At 41.2% G+C, this 24,516-nt stretch overlaps 1 protein-coding gene across 5 annotated transcripts in view; it reads right to left on the reverse strand.

Annotated features, from left to right (window-relative positions):
* The window catches only part of LOC140741998 (caM kinase-like vesicle-associated protein), a 205,551-nt gene that overhangs the window by 59,641 nt on the left and 121,394 nt on the right, over positions 1–24,516 (reverse strand). The window lies entirely within an intron of this gene.

Raw genomic sequence — 24,516 nt, forward strand, 5'->3', positions numbered from 1 at the left:
GATCCCACTAGAGGATCAGCTATACTGGATTGGGTATTATGTAATGAAATAGAGGCAGTTAGGGAGCTTAAGGTAAAGGAGCTCTTAGGAAACAGTGATCACAATATGATTGAGTTCAACTTGAAAGCTGAAGGGAGAAAGTAAAATCTGATGTAGCAGTATTTCAGTGGAGTAAAGGAAATTACAGTGGTATGAGAGAGGAGGTGACTAACGTAAATTGGAAGGAGCTACTGGCAGGGGTGGTAACAGAGCAGCAATGGCGTGAGTTTCTGGGAAAAATGAGGAGGTGCAGACAGATGTATTCCAAAAACAAAGAAATTCTCAAATTGCAAAATAGTATAACCATGGATGACGAGGAAAGTCAAAGCTAATGTAAATACAACAAAGCAAAAATTAGTGGGAAGATAGAGGATTGGGAAGCTTTTAAAAACCTACAGAGAGCAACTAAACGAATCATTAGAAAGGAAAAGACAAAATATGAAACCAAGCTAGCAAACAATATAAAAGTGGATGTTAAAAGCATTTTCAAGTAACGTAAAAAAATAAAAGGGTGATGAGACTGGATATTGGACTGTTAGTAAATGAGGCCAGAGAAATAATAATGGTGGACAAGGAGGTGGCAGATAAACTAAATGAGTATTTTGCATCGGTCTTCTCTGTGGAAGACACTAGCAATGTGCCAGATTTTGTACTGTGTGAAGGAAGAGAAGTGGGTGCAGTTACTATTATAAGGGAGAAGGTGCTCAAAAAACTGGAGCCCTAAGGTTAAATAACTCACCCAGACCAGAGGAACGGCACCCTAGGGTTCTAAAAGAGGTGGCGGTAGAGATTGTGGTGGCATTAGCAATGAACTATAAATCATTGGATTCTGACATGGTGCCAGAGGACTGGAAAATTGCAAATGTCACTCCAATCTTTAAGAATAAGAGAAAGGCAGTGGAAAGGAAATTATAGACCAGTTAGCCTGACCTTAGTGATTGGGAAGATGTTAGAGACAATTGATAAGGATGAGTTTATGAAGTACTTGATGAGACAGGACAAGATAGAACAAAGCCAGCATGGTTTCCTTCAGGGAAAATCCTGCCTGACAAACCTGTTAGAATTATAACCATATAACCATATAACAATCACAGCACGGAAACAGGCCATTCCGGCCCTCCTAGTCCGTGCCGAACTCTTAATCTCACCTAGTCCCACCTACCCGCACTCAGCCCATAACCCTCCACTCCTTTCCTATCCATATACCTATCCAATTTTACCTTAAATGACACAACTGATCTGGCCTCTACTACTTCTACAGGAAGCTCATTCCACACAGCTATCACTCTCTGAGTAAAGAAATACCCCCTCGTGTTTCCCTTAAACTTTTGCCCCCTAACTCTCAAATCATGTCCTCTCGTTTGAATCTCCCCTACTCTCAATGGAAACAGCCTATTCACGTCAACTCTATCTATCCCTCTCAACATTTTAAATACCTCGATCAAATCCCCCCTCAACCTTCTACGCTCCAATGAATAGAGACCTAACTTGTTCAACCTTTCTCTGTAACTTAAGTGCTGAAACCCTGGTAACATCCTAGCAATTCTTTGAGGAGATTACAAATAAGATAGATAAAGGGGATGCAAGGTATCACACATGATGCTGCTTATCAAGTATTATAGGAAAGTTACTAACATGGTTAGAGTATTGGCTGATTGGTAGGAGGAAATGAGTAGGAATAAAAAGATCCTTGTCAAGTTAGCTGCCAGTGACTAGTGTTGTTCCACAGGGGTCAGTGTTGGGACTGCTTCTTTTTTTTTCTGTATATCAATGACTTAGATGATGGATTAGATAGCTTTATTTTTCAGTTTGCAGATGATAACAAAGATTTGGTGGAGGGCCAGGCACGATTGAGGAAATAGATAGGCTGCAGAAGGACTTAGACTGATTAAGAGAATGGGTAAGAAAGTGGCAAATGAAATGTAATGTATGATCATGCACCTTGGTAGTAGAAATAAATGTGCAGACTATTTTCTAAACAGGGAGAAAATCCAAAAATCTGAGATGCAAGGGGACTTGGAAGCCCTTGTGCAGAACATCCTATAGATTAACCTGTAGGTAGAGTCAGTGGTGACGAAGGCAAGTGCAATGTTAGCATTCATATCAAAATGTCTTGATTGCAAGAGCAGGGATGTGATGCTGAGGTTTTATAAAGCATTGGTGAGGCTTCACTGAGTATTGTGAACAGTTTTGGGCTCTTCATCTAGGAAAAGATGTGCTGGCATTGGACAGTGTCCAGAGGTGGTTCACAAGGATGATTCCAGGAATGAAAGGGTTATCATACGAGGAACGTTTGATGGCTCTGTGTCTGTATGCTGGAATTCAGAAGGATGAGGGGGGATCTCATTGAAACCTTTCGAATGTTGAAAGGCCTAGACAGAGTAGATGTGGGAAGAACTTTTCCTATTCAATTTGATATTATTTGCTAGCTTGCTTTTAGATTTCATCTTTTCCCTTCTAATGATTTTTTTAGTTGCTCTCTGTAGATATCTAAAAACTTCCCAATCTTCTACCTTCCCACTATTTTTTGTTTTGTTGCATGCCCTTTCTTTTGCTTTTACATTAGCTTTGACTTACCTTGTCAGCCATGGTTGTACTATTTTTACCATTTGATTATTTCTTCATTTTTGGAATACACATGTCCTGTACCTTCTTCATTTCCCCCCAGAAACGCAAGCCATTGCTGTTCTGCTGACATCCCTGCTCCTTCCAATTTACTTTGGCCACCTCCTCTCTCATACCACTGTAATTTCCCTTACTCTACTGAAATACGGCTATATCAGACTTTACGTTCTCTCTGTCAAAGTTCAAGTTAAACTCAACCATATTGTGATCACTGGTTCCTAAGGGTTCTTTTACATTAAGCTCCCTAATCGCCTCCGGTTCATTACATAACACCCAATCCAGTATAGCTGATCCCCTAGTAGTCTCAATAACAAACTGCTCTAAAAAGCCATCTCATAGGTATTCAACAAACTTACTCTCTTGAGATCCATTATCAACCTGATTTTCCCAATCAACCTGCATGTTAAAATCTCTCATGACTACCATAACATAGGCCTTTTGACTCACCTTTTCTGTTCCACTGCTCTATTCTCTCTATAGCCATGACTGTGTGGCTAGGCATAGCTCAGATACCATCTATAAATTTGCTGATGATACAACCATTGTTGGTAGAATCTCAGGTGGTGACGAGAGGGCATACAGGAGTGAGATATGCCAGCTAGTGGAGTGGTGTTGCAGCAACAACCTGGCACTCAACATCAGTATGACAAAAGAGCTGATTGTGGACTTCAGGAAGGGTAAGATGAAGGAACACATACCAATCCTCATAGAGGGATCAGAAGTGGAGAGTGAGCAGCATCAAGTTCCTGGGTGTCAGGATCTCCGAGGATCTAACCTGCTCCCAACATATCGGTGCAGTTATAAAGAAGGCAAGATAGTGACTGTACTTCATTTGGAGTTTGAAGAGATTTGGTATGTCAACAAACACACCCAAAAACTTCTATAGATGTACCTTGGAGAGTATTCTGACAGGCTGCATTACTGTCTGGTAATGGGAATGGGGGCTACCGCACAGGACCGAAAGAAGCTGCAGAGGGTTGTAAATTTAGTGGGCTCCTTCTTGGGTACTAGTGTACAAAGTACCCAGGATATCTTCAGGGAGCGGTGTCTCAGAAAGGTAGCTTCCATTATGAAGGACCTCCAGCAGCCAGGGCATGCCCTTTTCCCACTGTTACCATCAGGCAGGAGGTACAGAAGCCTGAAGGCACACACTCAGTGATTCAGGAACAGTTTCTATCCCCCTGCCATCCAATTTCTAAATGGACATTGAACCCTTGAACACTATCTCACTTTTTAAATATATATTATTTCTGTTTTTGCACAATTTTTGATCTATTCAATATACATATACTGCAATTGATTTATTTATTATTATTATTTTAGTTTTTTTCTTCTATATTATGCATTGCATTGAATTGCTGCTGCTAAGTTAACAAATTTCACAACACATGCCAGTGATAATAAACCTGATTCTGATTCTTGTTGTAATCTGCGGTCCACCTCCCAGCCAGTGTTGGGAGACCTGTATATAACTGCCATCAATGTCCTTTTACCCTTGCAGTTTTTTAACTCAATCCACAAGGATTCAACATCTTCCGATCCTATGTCACATCTTTCTACTGATTTGATGCCATTCTTTACCAGCAGAGCCACATCACCTACTCTGCCTACTTTCCTATCCCTCCGATACAACATGTAACCTTGGACATTCAGCTTCCAACTACAACCATGATTTAGTGATGGCTACAACATCATACCTGGCAACCTGTAATAGTGCAACAAGATCATCCACCTTATTTCTTATACAACGCGCATTTAGATACAACACCTTGAGTACCATATTTGCTATCCTTTCTGATTCTGCATCCCTAATGTTTTGATACTCACCCTTTTGGCTGAAACTAAGTCCCATCACCTGTCTTTGTCTTTTTTTTTTGCACTGAAGACTTTTTTTTTGTAGTCTTATTTTCACTTAATGGTCTAATTTATATTCCATGAGTTGTCTGTACTAAATTGTGTGTGATGCTGCTGCAGGCAAGTTTTTCAGTAAACACGAGGAGTTTTCAGTATACTGTACCTCACTATGCTTGTGCACAGGGCAGTAATAAATGGTAGTGTAGTAATAAATAGTTAGTGTAACGCTATTCAGCACCAGCAATCCAGGTTCAATTTCTGCTGCCACCTGTAATGAATTCGTACATTCTTTCCATGAGCGCATGGGATAGATATACAGGTTACCATTAGTAAGTTGTGGGCAAGCCATGTGTGTGCCAGAAGTGTAGTGACATTTAAGGGCTGCTCCCCAGAACATCAACAGACTGTGTTGATTAATGACACAAATGATACATTTCACAGTATGTTTCAATACTTCAATGTACATGTGACAAATAAAGCTCATGTCTTTAAACATGACTTAAATTGACTTAACTGTCATGATAACATCTGTCTACTTGGGCATAGCTGCAACTGTTTGGAAGTCAGAATTTTCTCCCCTGTTTCTTCTGTTTAGTGTATAAATGGGATTTCCAGCCACTATCATTTCTGTTGCCTGTACAGTATAAATACACTTGCACATGATTTTTTGTATCTGTTAATGTAAAAGTAATTGTTACAATTGTACACACAAAATGTACAATTTTGTGTAGGTCAGGCAGTATCTATGGAGAATGATAAAGAATCGATGTTTCAGGCCGCGTCCCTTCTCAGGACTTAATAAATGTATAATAGTTACAAGTAATTGTTTTTTCTTCAGCATCTTCCAAAAGGCTATGTGAGCATGCAGTACATGTTCTATACACCTGTAGACTGCCTGTTACAACTCTATATGGCACAGATTATGTTTTTAATGATGTGCATCATTTATAGACAATTTATTTGTGAGAAATTGACTCTACCATCAAAGGAGGATCACTTAAACAATTTAACTTATAGCCCAGTGTAAATAAAGTCTTTGACCTTTACTCTCAGCACTTATCACAGTTCTGTTTGGCAATGTAATTCATTTGAAAGGTTAAGCTGTGGCACACTATATGAATGTTCACTTTGAGTTGATGGAGAAGTATACTGTTGGGGCACATCTCTGTCCATTAGGAAGTGATTTAGATAATTTAGTATTTATAGCACTGCACTGGTGTTAATAGTGTGTTATAAAACATTGCCTAAGAGTGAATTGTCTTCAGTTCATTGCTTATTATTGGTAAGTTATAACAACAAAACTTCTTCCCACAATGCCTCTATGTAGGGCAGGTTAGCACTTCAACCAGGAATGAATTTCAAGGCAGTTGATTTTGGAACTGTGGTCCCTTCACTCATGTCAATTGCATTGAGGTTGACACAATAATTAATTCCATTATCATTAAACCACATGATTACCAGGATAGTAAAACTGGATAGTTTTTATTCTTTATTTATCATTAAGTGATGTGTCTCGTAGTCACGTGGCTTAAATGATAATCAGAATCATAGTTTTTACACAGATATACAGTATTTTGTGAAATTTGTTGTTTTGCTGCAGCAATACATGGCATATGTAAAACATACCATAAATTACAATGAGCAATATATATTGTTGTTGTAGATATAGTCCAGATCCAGTCTTAGAAGCGTCTTAACAACATTACATAATGCCAAACTCAGAAATTCTTTAGTATCATGGACATCTGATTTTAACAGCTTCAGAGTTCTCCAATTACTGGTGTCAGAACAAGAGGCTGAATGGTCAAATGCTGTTCAGTTCCTTATGTCTTATTATCTACATTATGTTTCAATCATTAATAACCTGTCTGCTTATTTCCATACATTCACCCTTGCTTTACATTCAGATTCATATCTATCACATGTACATTGAACACATATATACATACTAGTTTCGGCACCTAGGTGCAAAAAGAAACAACTACTTGCAATAAATAGCTGGCATTGCAGGTGGGACAACGTGCAGACCACCAAGTGAATCCAGCTGGTGCTGGCAATACACAGCGATGTTTAGCAAGCATCTCACAAAATACTTAGATATGTTTCTTCTGAACTACTTGGTTCAGAAGATTGTTAATTGGTTGTTTGTCCATTTTCATTTGTAGTTTTTCATTGATTCTATTGTGTTTCATTTTTATCTACTGTGAGATCCCACAAGAAAATGAATCTCAGGGTGGTATATGGTGACATATGTGTACTTTGATAATAAACTTACTTTGAACTTTTTCTTTCACCATCATCACTAGTGAGCTAAGCTGTCTTATTCAGCAAAGAACTTACAATCTGATGAAAAGGATCTAGTGTTGTCCTGATGTATAAGACTAATAATGACTAAAAAAATTTTGTGACTCCACATGCCCAGGCCTCATCCCCGATGAAGATGGCAGAGTTGGTCATTGAAATGTCAGTTATAATTGATATCTGTACCCAGCTGGAAGTCTAAGAAGAGTTTATTCATCTTAACTTACAAACTATTTTTGACAATTCATCAGAAAAATAGGCTAAACTGTGAATAGTAATGCTATTAACTATTGATCTGTAACAATCACCAACAGTAGTTTTTGTGCTTTTGTAGCTTGAACTGGCTTTAAATACACACAGTGGCTACTTTATTAGATACTGCCTAAAGTGGCAACTGAGTGTATGTTCATAGGCTTTTGCTGCTGTAGCCCATCCATTTCAAGGTTCAACATGTTGTGCATTCAGAGATGCTCTTCTGCACACCACTGTTGTAATGTGTGGTTATTTGAGTTACTGTCGCCTTCCTGTCAGCTTGAACCAGTCTGGCCATTCTTGTCTACAGAACTGGATGTTTTTTTTTGTTTTTCACACCATTCTCTGTAAACTCTAGAGATTGTTGTATGTGAAAATACCAGGAGATCAACAATTTCTGAGGTACTCAATCCACCCCATCTAGCACCAATAATCATTCCACAGTCAAATCACCTAGATCACAGTTCTTCCCCATTGTGATGTTTTGTGTAAACAACAACTGAACCTCTTGAGCATGTCTGAATGCTTTTCTGTATTGAGTTTCTATCACATGATTGTCTGATTAGCTATTTGCATTAATGAGCAGGTACTGTATACAAGTGTATCTAATAGAAACATAGAAAATAGGTGCAGGAGTAGGCCATTCGGCCCTTCGAGCCTGTACTACCATTCATTCTGATCATCCAACTCAGAACCCTGTACCTGCTTTCTCTCCATACCCCCTGATCCCTTTAGCCACAAGGGCCATATCTAACTTCCTCTTAAATATAGCCAATGAACCGGCCTCAACTGTTTCCTGTGGCAGAGAATTCCACAGATTCACCACTCTCTGTGTAAAGAAGTTTTTCCTCATCTCGGTCCTAAAAGGCTTCCCCTTTATCCTTAAACTGTGACCCCTCGTTCTGGACTTCCCCAACATTGGAAACAATCTTCCTGCATCTAGCCTGTCCAATCCCTTTAGAATTTTATACGTTTCAATAAGATCCCCCCTCAATCTTCTAAATTCCAGTGAGTATAAGCCTAGTCGATCCAGTCTTTCTTCATATGAAAGTCCTGCCATCCCAGGAATCAATCTGGTGAACCTTCTCTGTACTCCCTCTATGGCAAGAATGTCTTTCCTCAGATTTGGGGACCAAAACTGCATACAATATTCTAGGTGCGGTCTCACCAAGGCCTTGTAGAACTGCAGTAGAACCTCCCTGCTCCTGTACTCAAATCCTTTTGCTATGAATGCCAACGTACCATTTGCCTTTTTCACCGCCTGCTGTACCTGCATGCCCACCTTCAATGACTGGTGTACAATGACACCCAGGTCTCGTTGCATCTCCCCTTTTCCTAATCGGCCACCGTTCAGATAATAATCTGTTTTCCTGTTCTTGCAACCAAAGTGGATAACCTCACATTTATCCACATTAAATTGCATCTGCCATGAAGTGCCACTGAGTGTAAATTTTTTCTGGAATTGAATTGGAAGCTTATACTCACACAAAATATTTTTAGGAACACTTTCTCCCTCACACCATTAGATTTCTAAAGGATCCATGCAGTCATTAATACTACCTCATTCTTCATCTTTTGCAATATCTTTCGATGTTTCAATGTATATGTGCCAAATAAAGTAATTCTTTATTTTTCATCCAGAGAATTAGGGCAAAGCACAAATTTATGTCTCAAGAGTAATACCCACATTCCTTAAATGAATTAAAATAATACCTTCCAAATACTGTTTTAATCATTTAATCTTTAATTCATTCAACTGGAGGGTATCTGTTTCCACAGTAACTCACTGTCTGTGAATTATGGCAACATTTTTATATAAGTTAAGCTCTTACAGCTTGGCCTCCTCTCATGGTCTTCCATTAATCCACTCCATCTGTTCCATTGCATTTTTGGAAATCTTCAACAATACCTTCCAAATCGATTTGAAATAAATGCTGCCAGCAACCAACACTCCATCCCCATGGCAACATGATAATTTTAGCTCTTGAGAAAATATTACTTCCCAAATTTACATTTTGTCCTCATTAAGATGACGGATGTCAGTCGTGAGAGAGGGAGCATATATCTTCAAGTATCGTAGGCTAACTTGGGCTATCATTGAACACACAAGACAGAAACACAAAAATGTTGACAACAGCTTTGGCACTCCTGAAACAATCATCTTTACCATGGAGTGAGATTGGCTATTTATTCTGAGCTGAAACTGGTCTGACCTACATTTCTGGCTCTTGGTAGGTAGGACAGCACAATGGCATAGTGGTAGAGTACTCCCTTACAGCTCCAGAGACAGGGCTCAGTTCTGATCTCTGGTGCTGTCTATGTTGAGTTTGCATGTTCTCCCTGTGACTGCATGATTTTCCTCTATGTTCTCTGGTTTCCTTCCATCTCCTAAATATGTGTGGCTTAGTACTTGAATAAGTGAGTGATAGAATCATGTGGGAGCTTATGGGAATGACGGGACAATAGAATCAGTGTAAACAGATACTTGATTGTCAAAATGGTTCAAGCAGCTTATTTCCATGCTGTATGGCACTATGGTTGATTCCTGCAATCTCCTGAAATTGCTATGTAACCCACTCAACTGTACAACTGGAGTTGTCTCAATATGAATTCTCATAAGATAAAAATATTCAGATTCAGAATCAGAATCAGGTTTGACATCACAGGATATGTTGTGAAATTTGATAACTTAGTGGTAGCACGACATTACAATACATAATATATAGAGAAAACAAAAGTAAATCAATTACAGTAAGTGTATGTATATTAAATAGTTAAATTAAAAATTTCAGGTAGATAGAGCTCGCCAGCCTGGGAAGGCAGTCCATCTAAGAGAGGAAAAACTCTGATTCCAAACCTCTGCTGCCTTGCGGCCATACCCACTTATGGGAAAGGCTTCGGGAGTAAACCCTGAGGACAAGTCCGGAGCTGGAGTCCCTAAGGCAGTCTTCAACCTCGTTCTGGCAACTCCAGCGACGTCACTGGTGCCAAGCTGTATCGGCCCTTGCCCTTCCCTTGGACAACATTGGTGGCGTGGAGAGGGGAGACTTGCTGCTTGGGTAACAGCCAGTCTTCCATACAACCTTGCCCAGGGCTGCGCCCCGGAGAAGACTTTCCAGGTGCAGATCCATGGTCTGGCGAGACTAACGGATGCCATACATACAAATTAAAAATAGTGAAAAACAAATAATAAAAGTGAGGTAGTGTTCATGGGTTCAATATCCATTCAGGAATCGGATTTCAGAGGGGAAGAAGCAGTTCCTGAATCACTAAGTGTGTGCCTCCTACCTGAAGGTAACAATGAGAAGTGGGTATGTCCTGGGTAATGGGAGTCCTTAATGATAGATGCCACCTTTCCGAGGTACTGTTTCTTGAAGGTCTCTTGGATACGGATACTATGGAGGCTAGAACCCAAGAAAGAGCTGACTGATTTTTCAACTTTCTGTAGCTTCTTTTGATCCCGTAGTCATATGCCTCCCCACCCCCTGCCATACCAGACAGTGATGCAGCTTGAGAGAATGCTTTACACAGTACATCTGTAGAAGTTTTTGAGTGTTCTAGGTGACAAACCAGATCTCCTCAAACTCTGAATGAAAGATAGCTGCTGTTTTGCCTTCTTTATAGCTGCATTGATATGTTGGGACTAGGTTAGATCCTCAGAGATCCTGACATCCAGGAACTTGAAATTGCTTACTCTCCCCACTTCTAATCCTTCTTTGAGGATTGGTTCATGTTCCCTCATCCTACCCTTTCTGAAGTCCACAATCAGCTCTTTGGTCTTACTGACGTTGAGTTGAGCAAGGTTGTTACTGTAACACCACTCAGCTAGCTAGTATATCTCACTCCTGTATGTCCTCTCATCTCCATTTGAGATTCTGCCAACTATGGTTGTATCATCTGCAAATCTGAGCTATGCCTAGCCACACAGTCATGGGTATAGAGAGAGTAGAGGAGTGGGCTAAGCACACATTCCTGAGGTGCTCCAGTGTTGATTGTCAGCAAGAAGGAGATATTATTACCAATCCACACAGACTGTGATCTTCCAGTTAGGAAGTCAAGGATCTAGTTGCAGAGGGAGGTACAGAGGCCCAGGTTCTGTAGTTTATTGATCAGAACTGTGGGAATGATGGTGTTAAACACTGAGCTATAATCAACAAACAGCATCCTGATATAGGTGTTTGTATTGTCCAGGTGATCTAAGGCCATGTGAAGAGCCACTGAGATTGTGTCTGCCACAGACTTATTGTGGCAATAGGCAAATTGCTGTGGGTCCAAGTCCCTGCTGAAGCAGGAGTTGATTCTAGCCATGACCAACCTCTTAAAAACATTTCATTACCATAGATACTAAGCCCTTTCCAACAGTATATGCCACTTGAATTCAGTTCAATGACTTGGATGCACCTGTAAGTAGGTACATCTGTAAACCTACTTGTTAATGCAGATATCTGATCAGCCAATTATGTGACAGTAACTCAATGCATAAAAAGCTTGCAGACATAGTCAAGTAATTCAGTTGTTGTTTAGACCAAACATCAGAATGGGGAAGAAATATGATCTAAGTAACTTTGACCCTGGTGCCAGAAGGGGTGACTTGAGTAACTCAGAAACTATTGATCTCCTGGGATTTTCATGCACAACAGTCTCTAGAATTTACAGAGAATGGTGTGAGAAACAAAAAACATCCAGTGAGTGGCAGTTCTGTGGGTGAGAAAGCCTTGTTAATGAGAGGTTGGAGAGAATGGCTTGACTGGTTCAAGTTGACAAGAAGGTGGCAGTAACTCAAATAACTACACGTTACTACAGTAGTGTCCATAAGAGCATTTCTGAACCATCAAAACTTGAAGTGGATGGGCTACAGCAGCAAAAGACCATGAGTAAACACTCAGTGGTCACTTTATTAGGTACAGGAGGCAGCTAATACTGTGGTCACTGAGCATAATTTTCAATAAAATGTAGCTTTCAATAGTGCATGGTTTTTAATGTCGGGAGTACTCTTATACAGTTGATTAATATTTAGGAGGTTTAATACTTGACCACACAATTGAACCTTAGGTTTTTTAAAATTTAAGTTAAGGTAAATCCCAGGAGAAACAGATTCAGAACAGTGGAAGGTGTACTGCTAAACCAGTAGGTGGCAATATACATACCTATCATATCAATGTACAAGGGCAGAACTCTCCTGACCCATAAGAAACTATCTCTATTCCTTCTTACTGGCAACAATCCAAAGATTTTTTGGAGTTCCTGGAAATTAATCTTCAGGCTGCTGCAAGTAACACAGAAGGCTTAAAACATGCTGTAGATGCTTCTGTCTTACAAAGCCAAATAGAATCACTAGCAGTGAGATAATGCTCTGAGGATTATAGTGTGTTAGGTATGGGATGGATGTGTTGGCTGACTAATGGCTAATATGAGGGGGCATAAGTTTAAGCTGACTGGAGGAAAAGTACAGGAGTGATGTCTAGAGTACAATTTTTACAGAGAGTGGTGGGTGGTGGAATACCTTGCCAGGAGTAGTAGTAGAGACATATACATTAGGGACATTTAAGAGACTCTTAGATAGGCACAAGAAAGATGGAAAATGGAGGTTATGTAGGAGGGAAGGGTTAGATTGGACATAGGGGCCAAAGGACCTGTATTGTGTGCAGTGTTTTATCTTCTATGTTCTTGGTATCGGTGGGGGAAAACTGGAAGAGAAGATGATGTGGGTTGAAAGTCCAAACAAACACCATCAGGCTTATCATGAGTCATTGAATCATAAAGGTAAAATATACCTTTTCTTCCAGTGATTGACATGGAAAACACTGTTAACAATTTGCAGCTTATTATTTAAAATGGGACAGGCTAAATACTCCTGTACTGAGAAATATGTCCAAGGGTTTCCCTGTGTCTCAGCCGGGAGACCAATCATTATGTATCTCAGTCAGTAGGCAGAACAAATCCTAGTACAGGATGTATGCAGAAGAGCCTCAGAAGGTGAGGTCAGTTGCTGTTCCTCAAATCTCCAAGGCCGAGTTCAATCTCGACTTCAGAAGTTGTCTGTGAAGAGTTTGCTCATTCTGTCTGTGACTGTATGGGTTCACATCCATGTCCTGAAAATGTGAGGGCTTAATTAGGCACTGTAAATTGTCTCTAACCTGTAGATGAGTGGTTAAGTCTGTGGAGAGTTAAGGCAATGTCTGAAGAATAAAGCCGAATGGAAATGGATTGCGGCTCATTTGTTAATGTGGACTCAGTCTGCTGGTTTGTTTCTGTGCAGGATCTCCCTATGACTCCAATTGCAAAGCAACAGCAATTCCAACAACTATTTAGCGATGGGTATGTTGGTGCTGTGACAATGTTACTGGGATAAAATACAGAGACCTGGACCAGTGCCCTAGAGACATGAGTTGGAATCCCATCACAGCAGGGAGTTTAGTCAGATAAATCTACACAATCCATCATTAGTGACGGTGACCACAGAGTGTTATTAAAACTCGGCTGCTTCACTAACATATCATCCCTGTCCCACATTGCACTCCAGGTCACTACAAATATTGGGCTCCAGATCCCTACCCTATGTTGAGCTCCATATCCCCAACCTACATTGGACTTCAGATCTCTGCCCCACATTGGAATCCAGATCCCTATTCTCCATTAGACTCCATATCCCCGCCCATATTGGAACTCCAGATCCCTGCCCGATATTGAACTCCAGATCCCTGCCCCACATTGGAATCCAGATCCCTATTCTCCATTAGACTCCATATCCCTGCCCATATTGGAACTCCAGATCCCTGCCCGATATTGGACTTCAGATCCCTGCCCCATATTGCACTCCAGAACCCACCATCTCTGCCCTACATTGGACTTCAGAATCCTATCCTATGTTGGACTCCAAATTACACTATCCTTGCTGTACATTGAACTCCAGATCCCACCATCCCATTCCGACATCAGACTTTAGATCCCACAATCCCTGTCCTACATTGGACTTCAGGCCCACCATCAATTTCTACACTGAACTCTAAATTCTACCATCTCTGTCCTACACCAGGTTCCACCATACATGACCTACATTGGCACCAGGTCCCAATATCCCTGCCCTGCATTGGACATCTGACCCAACAACCCTGCCCTGCACTGGATTTCCAATTCCATCATCCTTGCTCTACACTGGACCACAGATTCCTGCCCTGTATTGGACTTCAGACCCACCATCCCTGACCTACATTGATTATGTATGGGCAATAAGTATCAGCCATCTTTGTGATCTTCATATCTAGTACTAAATAGAATGAGTCAGCCATTTGATTCCTAAGCCTACTCTCTCATTCAAAAAGATCATTGTTGATCGACTTCTGTACCATTTTCTTGACTAAACTTTTGATTCCTGTCATATCCAGAAATCTATCACCGAGTGTCAGGTTCTCTGGAACAGGAACTTAGAAAGATTCATCAGCCTCTGTGTGGAGAAATTTCTCCTTATATTGGTTCAAAATAGTAAACCCCTTATTTAGAGACAGTAACCACTAGTTGCAGTTAATGGTCAATATTCTTCTTGGGTCTACTGTAAGGAGCTTTTGAAGAATGTTGCATGTGTATGTTTCAATATGGTCATGTCTTATTCTTTTGTCACTGGTCTACACGGTCTCTGAGCAGCATGTTAGTGTTGTGATTAACATAATGTTTTACAACGCCAACTGTAAGATTGGGTTTCAATTCCAGCTGCTGTCTGTAAGGAGTTCTCCCTGCGACCATGTCAGTTTCCTTCAGGTGCTTTGGTTTTCTCCCACATTCCAAAGACATACGGGTTAGGGTCAGTAAGCTGTGGGCATGGTCTTTTGGCACTGGAAGCATGGCGACACTTAGAGGCGACCCCAGCACATCCTTGACACAAACAACACATTTCACTGTATGTTTTGATGTTTCAATGTACGTGTAACAAATTAAGTTAATAAGACCAGAAAACATAGGAGCCATTCAGCCCATTCAGTCTGCTCCACCATTCCAGCATGGCTGATCCCGGATCCCATTCAAACTTATGCGCCTGCCTTCTCCCCATATCCTTTGATGCCCTACCAATTGGGGAAACTATCAACTTCAACTTTAAGTATACCCACAGATCTGGCCTTCACCACAGTCTGTAGCAGAACATTCCACAGATTCATTACTCTCTGGCTAAAAAATCCTCCTTACCTCTGTTCTAAAAGGTTGCCCCTCAGTTTTGAGGCTGTGCTTTCTAGTTTTGGATACCCCCACCATAGGAAACATCCTCTCCACATCCACCTTATCTAGTGCTTTCTAGATTTGGTAGGTTTCATTGAGATCCCCCTGCATTCTTCTAAATTCCTGTGAGTACAGGCCCAAAACTGTCAAATGTTCCTCATATGTTAACCCCCCAAATCATCCTGGTGAACCTCCTCTGGACTCGCTCCAATGACAATACATTCTTTCTGAGATATGGGGCCCAAAACTGTTGACAATACTCTAAGTGCAGCCTGACTAGTGTCTTATAAAACATCAGCATTATCTCCTTGCTTTTATATTCTATTCCCCTTGAAATAAATGCCAACATTGCATTTGCTTTTTTTACTTAACCACAGACTCAACCTGTAAAGACTTCTTGCACAAGGACTCCTCTGCACCTCTGTTCCCCATTTAGACAATAGTCTGCACTGTTGTTCCTTTTACCAAAACGCATCATATATTTCCCAACAGTGTATTCCATCTGCTACGTTTTTGCCCATTCTTTCAATTTGTCTAACTCGTGCTGTGATCACATTGCTTCCTCAGCACTACCGACCCCTCCACCTATCCTCATATCATCCACAAACTTGGCCACAAAGCCATCAATTCTATTCTCTAAGTCATTGACAAACAATGTGAAAAGTAGCGGTCCCAATACTGAGCCTTGACGAAAACCACTAGTCACTGGCGGCCAACTAGAAAAGGCCCCCTTTATTCCTACTTGCTCCCTCCTGCCTGTCAGTCATTCCTCTATCCATGCCAGTATCTCTCCTGTAGCGCCATTAACCAATCCCTCCTCTTATGGCAGATCTGGTGAGTCTACATTACACTTTCTCTATAAACTCCCTTTATAGCAAGTGTATTGTTTTTCATTGTGAGAGTCCAATATGGTACAAAGTATTCCAGGTTTAGTCTAACTAATTTAATTATAGATATCTCTCCTCTACTGAAATCACCTTGTGCTAATTTAAAAATAAAGCTATTGTGATAAATAGCAAACTCCCAGAAACAAAAATGAAATAAATTGCTGGTTGTAGTTTAATTATCGGTACATTTATTTAGTTGTTGAGATAAAGCATGGTATAGGCTCTTCTGGGCTTTCAAGTTGTGCCACCTAGCAACCACTGATTTAACCCTAACTTAAACACAGGACAGTTTACAATGAATCTACTAACCTGTGTATCTTTGGACTATGGGAGGAAACTGGAACACCCAGAGGAAACCCACACATTCCACTGGGAGGACGTACTTTCCTTACACTGTTTCCGTACACTGTTCCTTATCGAACAGCACTGGAATTGAACTCCAAACTTTGGAACGCCACAAGCTGTAATAGTATCACACTAGCCACTATAGTGTACGTGGCCTATCAGCAGCGTCAACACAGCTCTACCAAGAGGCATTTCTTGCAGGTTGGCAGCGGTTATTTAAAAAGGGAGCTTCGAGGACGTTTGTCCATTGTACGTGGCCTATCAGCAGTGTCAACAGAGCTCTGCAAACGAAATGAAAGTACAGAAAGGATAAGTGGAGTGGCCCTTGTCGGGAGTAAGCCAGTGGTGAGAGTAGAAGTGACAAGCTTTGGCTCGGAAGAGGCATCGGCTCTGTGTTAAGATCTGTTAAGGTTTCCTTTTTTTTAATCTTTTTTTCCTCTCTTACTGTAGCATTTAACTGGCTGTGGTGTGTTCTTTGTGTGGATGTTGGAGTCCCAGAATCTCCCAGGGAACTAAATCTGTGTGAAGTGCATCTGGCTGCAGCTTGTTGAAGTCCATGTTAAGGATTTGGAACAGCAACTGGATGATGTTTGGCTTGTACGGGAGAGCAAGGATATAATTGATCAAAGTTACAGGGAAGTAGTTACCCCAAAGTTGCAGGAGGTAAGTAGCTGTGTGACTGTCAGGAGAAATGGAAATAGGCAGTTAGAGCAGAGCACCCCTGTGGCCATTCCCCTCAAAAACAAGTATACTTCTTTGGATACTTTTGTGGGGGATAACCTCCTGGGAAAATGCCATTGCAACTGGGTTACAGGCACCGAACATGGGTATGTGGTGCAGAAAGGACAGAGAGAGAAGAGAGAGTGGTAGTGATAGGGGACTTGATAGTGAGGGAAACAGACAGGAGATTCTGTGGATGTGAACAGGACACCTGGATGTTATGTTGCCTCCCAGGTTCCAGGGTCAGGGATGTCTCAGATCGTGTCCACAGCATTTTGGAGAGGGAGGGGGAGCAGCCAGATGTCTTGGTACATATTGGTACCAATGACATAGGAAGGACAAGCAATGAGATCCTGAAAAGAGAATTCAGAGAGCTAGGTAGAAGGCTGAGAAGCAGGACCTCCCAGGTAGTAATTTTTGGATTGCCGCCTGTGCCACGTGCCAGTGAGGGTAGAAACAGGATGATTTGGCAGATAAATGTGTAGCAGAGAAGCTGGTGCAGAGGGCAGGACTTCAGGTTCTTGGCTAATTAGCATCTCTTCTGGGGGAGGTATGACCTGTTTAAAAGTGACGGGTTGCATCTGAACCCGTGGACGACCAATATTCTTGTGGGCAGGTTTGTTAGAGCTGTTAGGGAGGGTTTAAATTAACTTAGCATGGGGGTGGGAACTGGATTGAAGGGACTCAGGAAAGAATGGATGGTAAAAAGGTAAAGATAACAAGCAGTCAGATTGTCAGGAAGGGCAGGCAGTTGATGGGACTTAGTTACAGCCAACAGGCTAAGCATCAAATCATTAGGGATGCAGAATTAGAAAGGATAGCAAATATGGTACTCAAGGTGTTGTATCTAAATGCGCATAGAATAAGAAATAAGGTGGATGATTTTGTTGCAATATTTCAGATTGCCAGGTATGATGTTGTGGCCATCACTGAATCGTGGTTGAAGGATGGTTGTAGTTGGGAGCTGAATGTCCAAGGCTACACATTATATTGGAGGGATAGGAGGGTAGGCAGAGGGGGTGGTGTGGCTCTACTGGTAAAGAATGGCATCAAATCAGTCGAAAGATGTGACATAGGATAAATGTTGAATCCTTGTGGGTTGAGTTAACAAACTGCAAGGGTAAAAGGATGTTGATGGCAGTTATATCCAGGCCTCCCAAAAGAGGCTGGAAGGTGGACCACACGTTACAACAGGAAATAGAAAAGGTGAGTCAAAAGAGCAATGTTATGGTAGTCATGAGAGATTTTAACATGCTGGTTGTTTGGCAAAATTAGGTTAGTAATGGATCTCAAGTGAGTGAGTTTGTTGAATGACTAAGAGATGGCTTTTTAGAGCAGTTTATCATTGAGACTACTAGAGGATCAGCTATACTGGATTGGGTGTTATGTAATGAACTGGAGGCTTAAGGTAAAAGAGCCCTTAGGAACTTACGATCACAATATGATTGTGTTCAATGTGAAATTTGATAGGGAGAAAGTAAAGTCTGATGTATCAGTATTTCAGTGGAGTAAGGGTAATTATAGTGGTATGAGAGAGGAATTGGACAAAGTAAATTGGAAGGAGCTGCTGGCAGGGATGTCAGCATAGCAGCAATGGTGTGTGTTTCTGGGGAAAAATGAGGAAGATGCAGGACATGTGTATTCCAAAAGTGAATAAATACTCAAATGGTAAAATACTACAGTCCTGGCTGACAAGGGAAGTCAAAGCCATTATAAAAGCAAAAGAAAGGGCACACAAGAAAGCAAAAATCAGTGGGAAGATAGAGGAGTGGGAAGTTTTTAAAAAGCTGCAAAGAGCAACTAAAAAATCACTAGAAGGGAAAACATAAAAAATATGAAAGCAAGCTAGCAAATAATATCAATTTGGATAGGAAAAGTTTTTTTCATGTATGTTAATATAAATGAGAAATGAGAGTGGATATAGGACCACTAGAAAATGAGGTAGGAGAAATAATAAGAGGGGACAAGGAGATGGCTGGAGAATTAAATAAGTATTTTGCATCAGTCTTCACTGTGGAAGACACTAGCAGTATGCCTGATGTTGTAATGTGTGAAGGAAGAGAAGTGGGTGCAGTTACTGTTACAAGAGAGAAGGTGCTCAAAAATCTGAATGACCTAAGATACACAAGTCACTCTGACCAGAGGAACTGCATCCTAGGGTTCTGAAAGAGATAGCATTAGAGACTGTGGTGGCATTAGAAATGATCTTTCCAAAATCATTGGACTCTGGCGTGGTGCCAGGGGACTGGAAAATTGCAAATATTACTCCACTCTTTAAGAAAGGAGGAAGGCAGCAGAAAGGAAATTATAGACCAGTTAGCCTGGCCTCTGTGGTTGGGAAGATGTGGGAGTCAATTATTAAGGATGAGGTGATGGAGTACTTGGTGAGACGGGACAAGATAGTACACAGTCAGCATGGTTTCCTTCAGGAAAAATCCTGCCTGACAAACCACCTTTGAGGAGATTACAAGTAGGATAGATAAAGGGGATGTAGTGGATGTTGTATATTTGGACTTTCAAAAGGCCTTTGACAAAGCGCCACACATGAGGCTGCTTAAAAAGTTAAGAGCCCATTGTATGACAGAAAAGTTATGAACATAGTTAGAGCATTGGATTATTGGTAAGAGGCAGTGAGTGGGTATTAAGAGATCCTTTCCTGGTCGGCTGCCAGTGACTAGTGGTATTCTGCAGGGGTCAGAGTTGGGACTGCTTCTTTTTATGCTGTATATAAATGATTTAGATGATGGAATAGATTGCTTTGTTGCCAAGCTTGCAGATGACACAAAGATTTGTGGAGAGGTGGATAGTGTTGATGAAACAGGTAGGATGCAGAAGGATTTAGACAGATTAGGAGAATGGGCAAGAAAGTGGCAAATGAAATACAATGTGGGAAAATGCATGGTCATACACTTTGGTCGTAGAAATAAATGTGCGGACTATTTCTAAAACAGGGAGAAAATCAAGGAATCTGAGATGCAAAGGGACTTGGGAGTCCTTGTGCAGAACACCCTAAAGGTTAACTTGCAGGTTGAATAGGTGGTGAGGAAGGCAACTACAATGTTAGCATTCATTTCAAGAGGTTTAGAATAAAAGAGCAAAGATGTGATGCTGAGGTCTTATAAGGCACAGGTGAGGCCTCACCTTGAGTATTGTGAACAGTTTTGGGCCCTTCATCTTAGAAAAGATGAGCTGGCATTGGACAGTGTTCAGAGGAGGTTCACAAGGATGATTGCAGGAATGAAAGGGTTATCATATGAGGAGCATTTGATGGCTCTGGGTCTGTACTTGCTGGAATTCATGAGGGGGAATCTCATTGAAACTGTTCAAATTTTGAAAGGCCTAGACAGATGTGGAAAGGAGGTTTCCCATGGTGGGAGAGTCTAGGAGAAGAGGGCACAGCCTCAGGATAGAGGGGTGCCCTTCCAAAACAGATGCGGAGAAATTTCTTTAGCCAGAGGGTGGTGAACCTGTGGAATTTGTTGCCACATGTATCTGTGGAGGCCAAGTCATTGGGTGTTTTGATAGGTTCTTGATTGGATGTAGCATCAAAAGTTATGGGGAGAAGGCTGGTTACTGGGGTCGAGGAGGATATTAAAGAAAAAAGGATCAGCCATGATTGAATGGCGGAGCAGACTTGATAAGCCAGATGGCCTAATTCTGCTCCTATGTCTTGTGGTCTTACACTACAATGGCAATTAGTGTGACATGTACTGTGAATTCTCTTCTGATCTCCTTCAAAATAACACTGTGGTATCTTACACATGTGCCCAAGAGTCTACGGGTGGCTTTATTGATTGTCTTATATTAATATGGTACCTCTGTCATGGTTGTATTCTCTCAGCTATTCAGTGGAGATATATTTGAGATAGAACTTCCTAGGAAAAGATTAAAATTGGGTGCAATTTATACTTATGTCTCTGTCAAATGCAAGAAGCAACTCTGTACTTCACAGAGTTCCAGACTCGAGATTTGAGGTAATTTATTATTTGCGGAAGCAAATCTTTCTGGAAGGAAGAACAATAAAGCATTTTGACAGATTAACACAAAATGCTGGAGGTGCTCATCAGGTCAGGCAGTATCTATGGAAAGAAATATAAAATCTTGCACCTCACCCTTCTCTCTTTTTCCATTCCTCATTCTGGCTTCCCTTCTCTGCTTTTCTGCTCACCTGTCTATCACCTCTCTCTGGTGCCCCAATCTCCCTTTCTCCTATTGTCCACCCTCCTCTCCTATCAGATTACTTCCTTTCCAGTCCTTTACTTCTCCCACCTATCACTTCCCAGCTTCTCACTTCATCCCCTTACCCCATCTTTCCTCTCACCTGGTTTCGCCTGTCACCTTCTAGATTATACTCCTTTCCCTCCCCACCTTCTTGTTTTGGCTTCTGCCCTCTTTCTTTCCCATCTTGCTAAAGGGTCTCAACCAAAATGTTAACTCTTTATTCCTTTCCATTACCTGACCTGCTGAGTTCTTCCAGCATTTATTTGCTTTGCTCTGGGTTTCCAACATCTGCAGAATCACCTGTTTATATTTTAACATCTGGGGCTTAACTTCTGCAGAGGAATTGCTTGGTATGGGAGGAAGACTAAATTTCAGAATGTATTTCAGTATTAACTGCACAGATTGGAACCTAGAAAAAAAAGTAAGATAATAACCAGAAGAGATTCTGCAGATGCTGGAAATCCAGGTGGGAGAGGGGAAGGAGTACAAGCTAAAAGGTGAGAGGTGAAGCCAGGGAAAGACTGAAGAAGAAGGCATCTGATAAAGAGAGGAGTGGACCATGGAGAAAAGGAAGAAAGGGCACCAGTGGGAGGTGATAGGCAGGTGAGGAGAAGAGATATGAGGCCAGAGTGGGGAATTAAAATAAGATAATGTTCTCAATCTGGTATTGGTAGTGTTTTCTCAGAAGCAGATGTTTTAATGAAAGACTGAGGCAAGGAAACAGATCCTGGAAACATTGGAACAGAAGCACTTTGAACTTGCAATGAATCATACATCAAGACTGTCAGACTGAAGCTGCCTCCGTATTCTTGCTGTAAACAAGCAACTTCAAAAGCTTTCCTGTGCTTTCATTGCTCTGACACTCTGGGACTTCATTTGTACTAACGTAAGCCACTGCACAACAAGTGCAAGTTACGAGTCAGACCAGATTTATCTCTCACTCTCATGAACCTATTTCAGTATGGCCCCTTGGGCAGTTTTCAGTACTGGAGGAAGCTATCTGCAATACAGAACTTATTCAGCAAATATTTAATCAAGCCAGATGGCTGTGAGAAATTAAATAAAGATGAGTCAAGACCTGGCATCTGAAAGAACAATAAAGTACAGGTCCAGTGTCAGTAGTTACATTTGGCTGCATCCTCACCTCAGAATAGCTGTAAATTCTAGTCCCATTCAAGTCATACAGTCCATCAGCCCATTTATTCAGTCCATTTAGAGAGAGTACAGAGGAGATTTACTAGAATGTTACCTGGGTTTCAGCACCTAAGTTACAGAGAAAGGTTGAACAAGTTAGGTCTTTATTCTTTGGAGCGTAGAAGGTTGAGGGGGGACTTGATAGAGGTATTTAAAATTATGAGGGGCATAGATAGAGTTGACATGGATAGGCTTTTTCCATTGAGAGTAGGGGAGATTCAAACAAGAGGACATGAGTTGAGAGTTAAGGGGCAAAAGTTTAGGGGTAACATGAGGGGGAACTTCTTTACTCAGAGAGTGGTAGCTGTGTGGAACGAGCTTCCAGTAGAGGCAGGTTTGATATTGTCATTTAAGAAAAAATTGGATAGGTATATGGACAGGAAATGAATGGAGAGTTATGGGCTGAGTGCAGGTTGGTGGGACTAGGTGAGAGTAAGCGTTCGGCACAGATTAGAAGGGCTGAGATGGCCTGTTTCCATGCTGTAATTGTTATATGGTTATATTCATAGAAACATAGAACTCTGTCAAATCATGGAGTGGATGGGCTACAGAAGCAGAAGACCACACCAGTATCCACTCCTGCAGTTAAATGGAGGCCATTGAGTGTATATTCCAAGTGAATATACAGCAACAGAATACCACAAACACACTCTGACAACTTTATAAGGTACAGGAAGTATACTGTATAATAAAGTGGCCATTGAGTTTATTCTCAGATTCTGAAGGTGGTCATTTGGCCCCTTAAGTTCTCAGGAGATGTCAGAACAATCCCATCAATCCCACTTACTTCCCAACAACCTATTCTCTCTCACATGTCCCTCAACTTCCTCGGAGTGTATTATTTACAGTGAACAATTAACTTAACTACCAGAATCCTTTTTTTTGCGTGTGGGAAGACATCTATGTTCATCTCATGTGGTCATGTGGAGAACATGCAAACTCCACACAGACAGCAGCTGGGAACCTGGGACCCTGCTGGGATGAGGCAACAGTCCTACTAGCTTTGCCACTATTCTGTACCATTGCTGAGGCTTCAGTGTACTCAGAGTGAGGGCAGTCGGCTGGTGGCATCAGCATGTGTTATCTTTGGGAGAGGCACTATGCCAGGCCATGCCCTCTTCTCACTACTACCATCAGTCAGGAGGTACAGAAACCTTGGATCGCACTCCACTAGGTTCAGGAGCAGTTTTTACACTTCAACCATCAGGCTCTTGAACCAGTGTGGATAGTCACTCACTATCCTGAACTGAATCTACAACCTGCAGATCCACTTTCAAGGACTTATTACAATAAGTATTATTTTTATTTGCACAGTTTGCCTTCTTTTGCACATTGGGGTTGTTTGTCAGTTTGTGTGTAGTTTTTTTGTAAAAGTCTATTGTATTTTATTTTTCCTGTAAATGCCTGCAAAAAATGAAGCTCATTCCATGAAACACCCTATACTGCTTGTGTTTTGCTTTGTGATGGGTGTGATATAAGTGAACCCTATTTCATTATTGCATCAGAGTAGTGCATTCAAAAATCCCATAGCAAAAGGGCAGGAAACATTTTCCCAACACTGTGATCAATGTTCTTCCATGAATTCTAATACCAGAGGACATGCTTGTAAGATGAGAGGGGATAAACTCAAAGGAGATGTGAGAGGCACATTTTTGACAGGCACAAGTTGTAGGTGTCTGGAATTTATTGCCTGGGATGGTAGTAGAGGAAGATACATTAAGGACTTTTAAGGGATGTTTAGATAGGCACATGAATGTGAATGAAATGGTAGGAGATGGACATTATATATGCAGGAGGGATTCGCTTAGTTGACCATTTGAGTACTAATTTAATTATTTCAGCACAATATTGTGGGTTGAAGGATCTGTTC

Source organism: Hemitrygon akajei, chromosome 19 (genome assembly GCF_048418815.1).
Source record: "Hemitrygon akajei chromosome 19, sHemAka1.3, whole genome shotgun sequence".
Lineage (NCBI taxonomy): Eukaryota > Metazoa > Chordata > Chondrichthyes > Myliobatiformes > Dasyatidae > Hemitrygon > Hemitrygon akajei.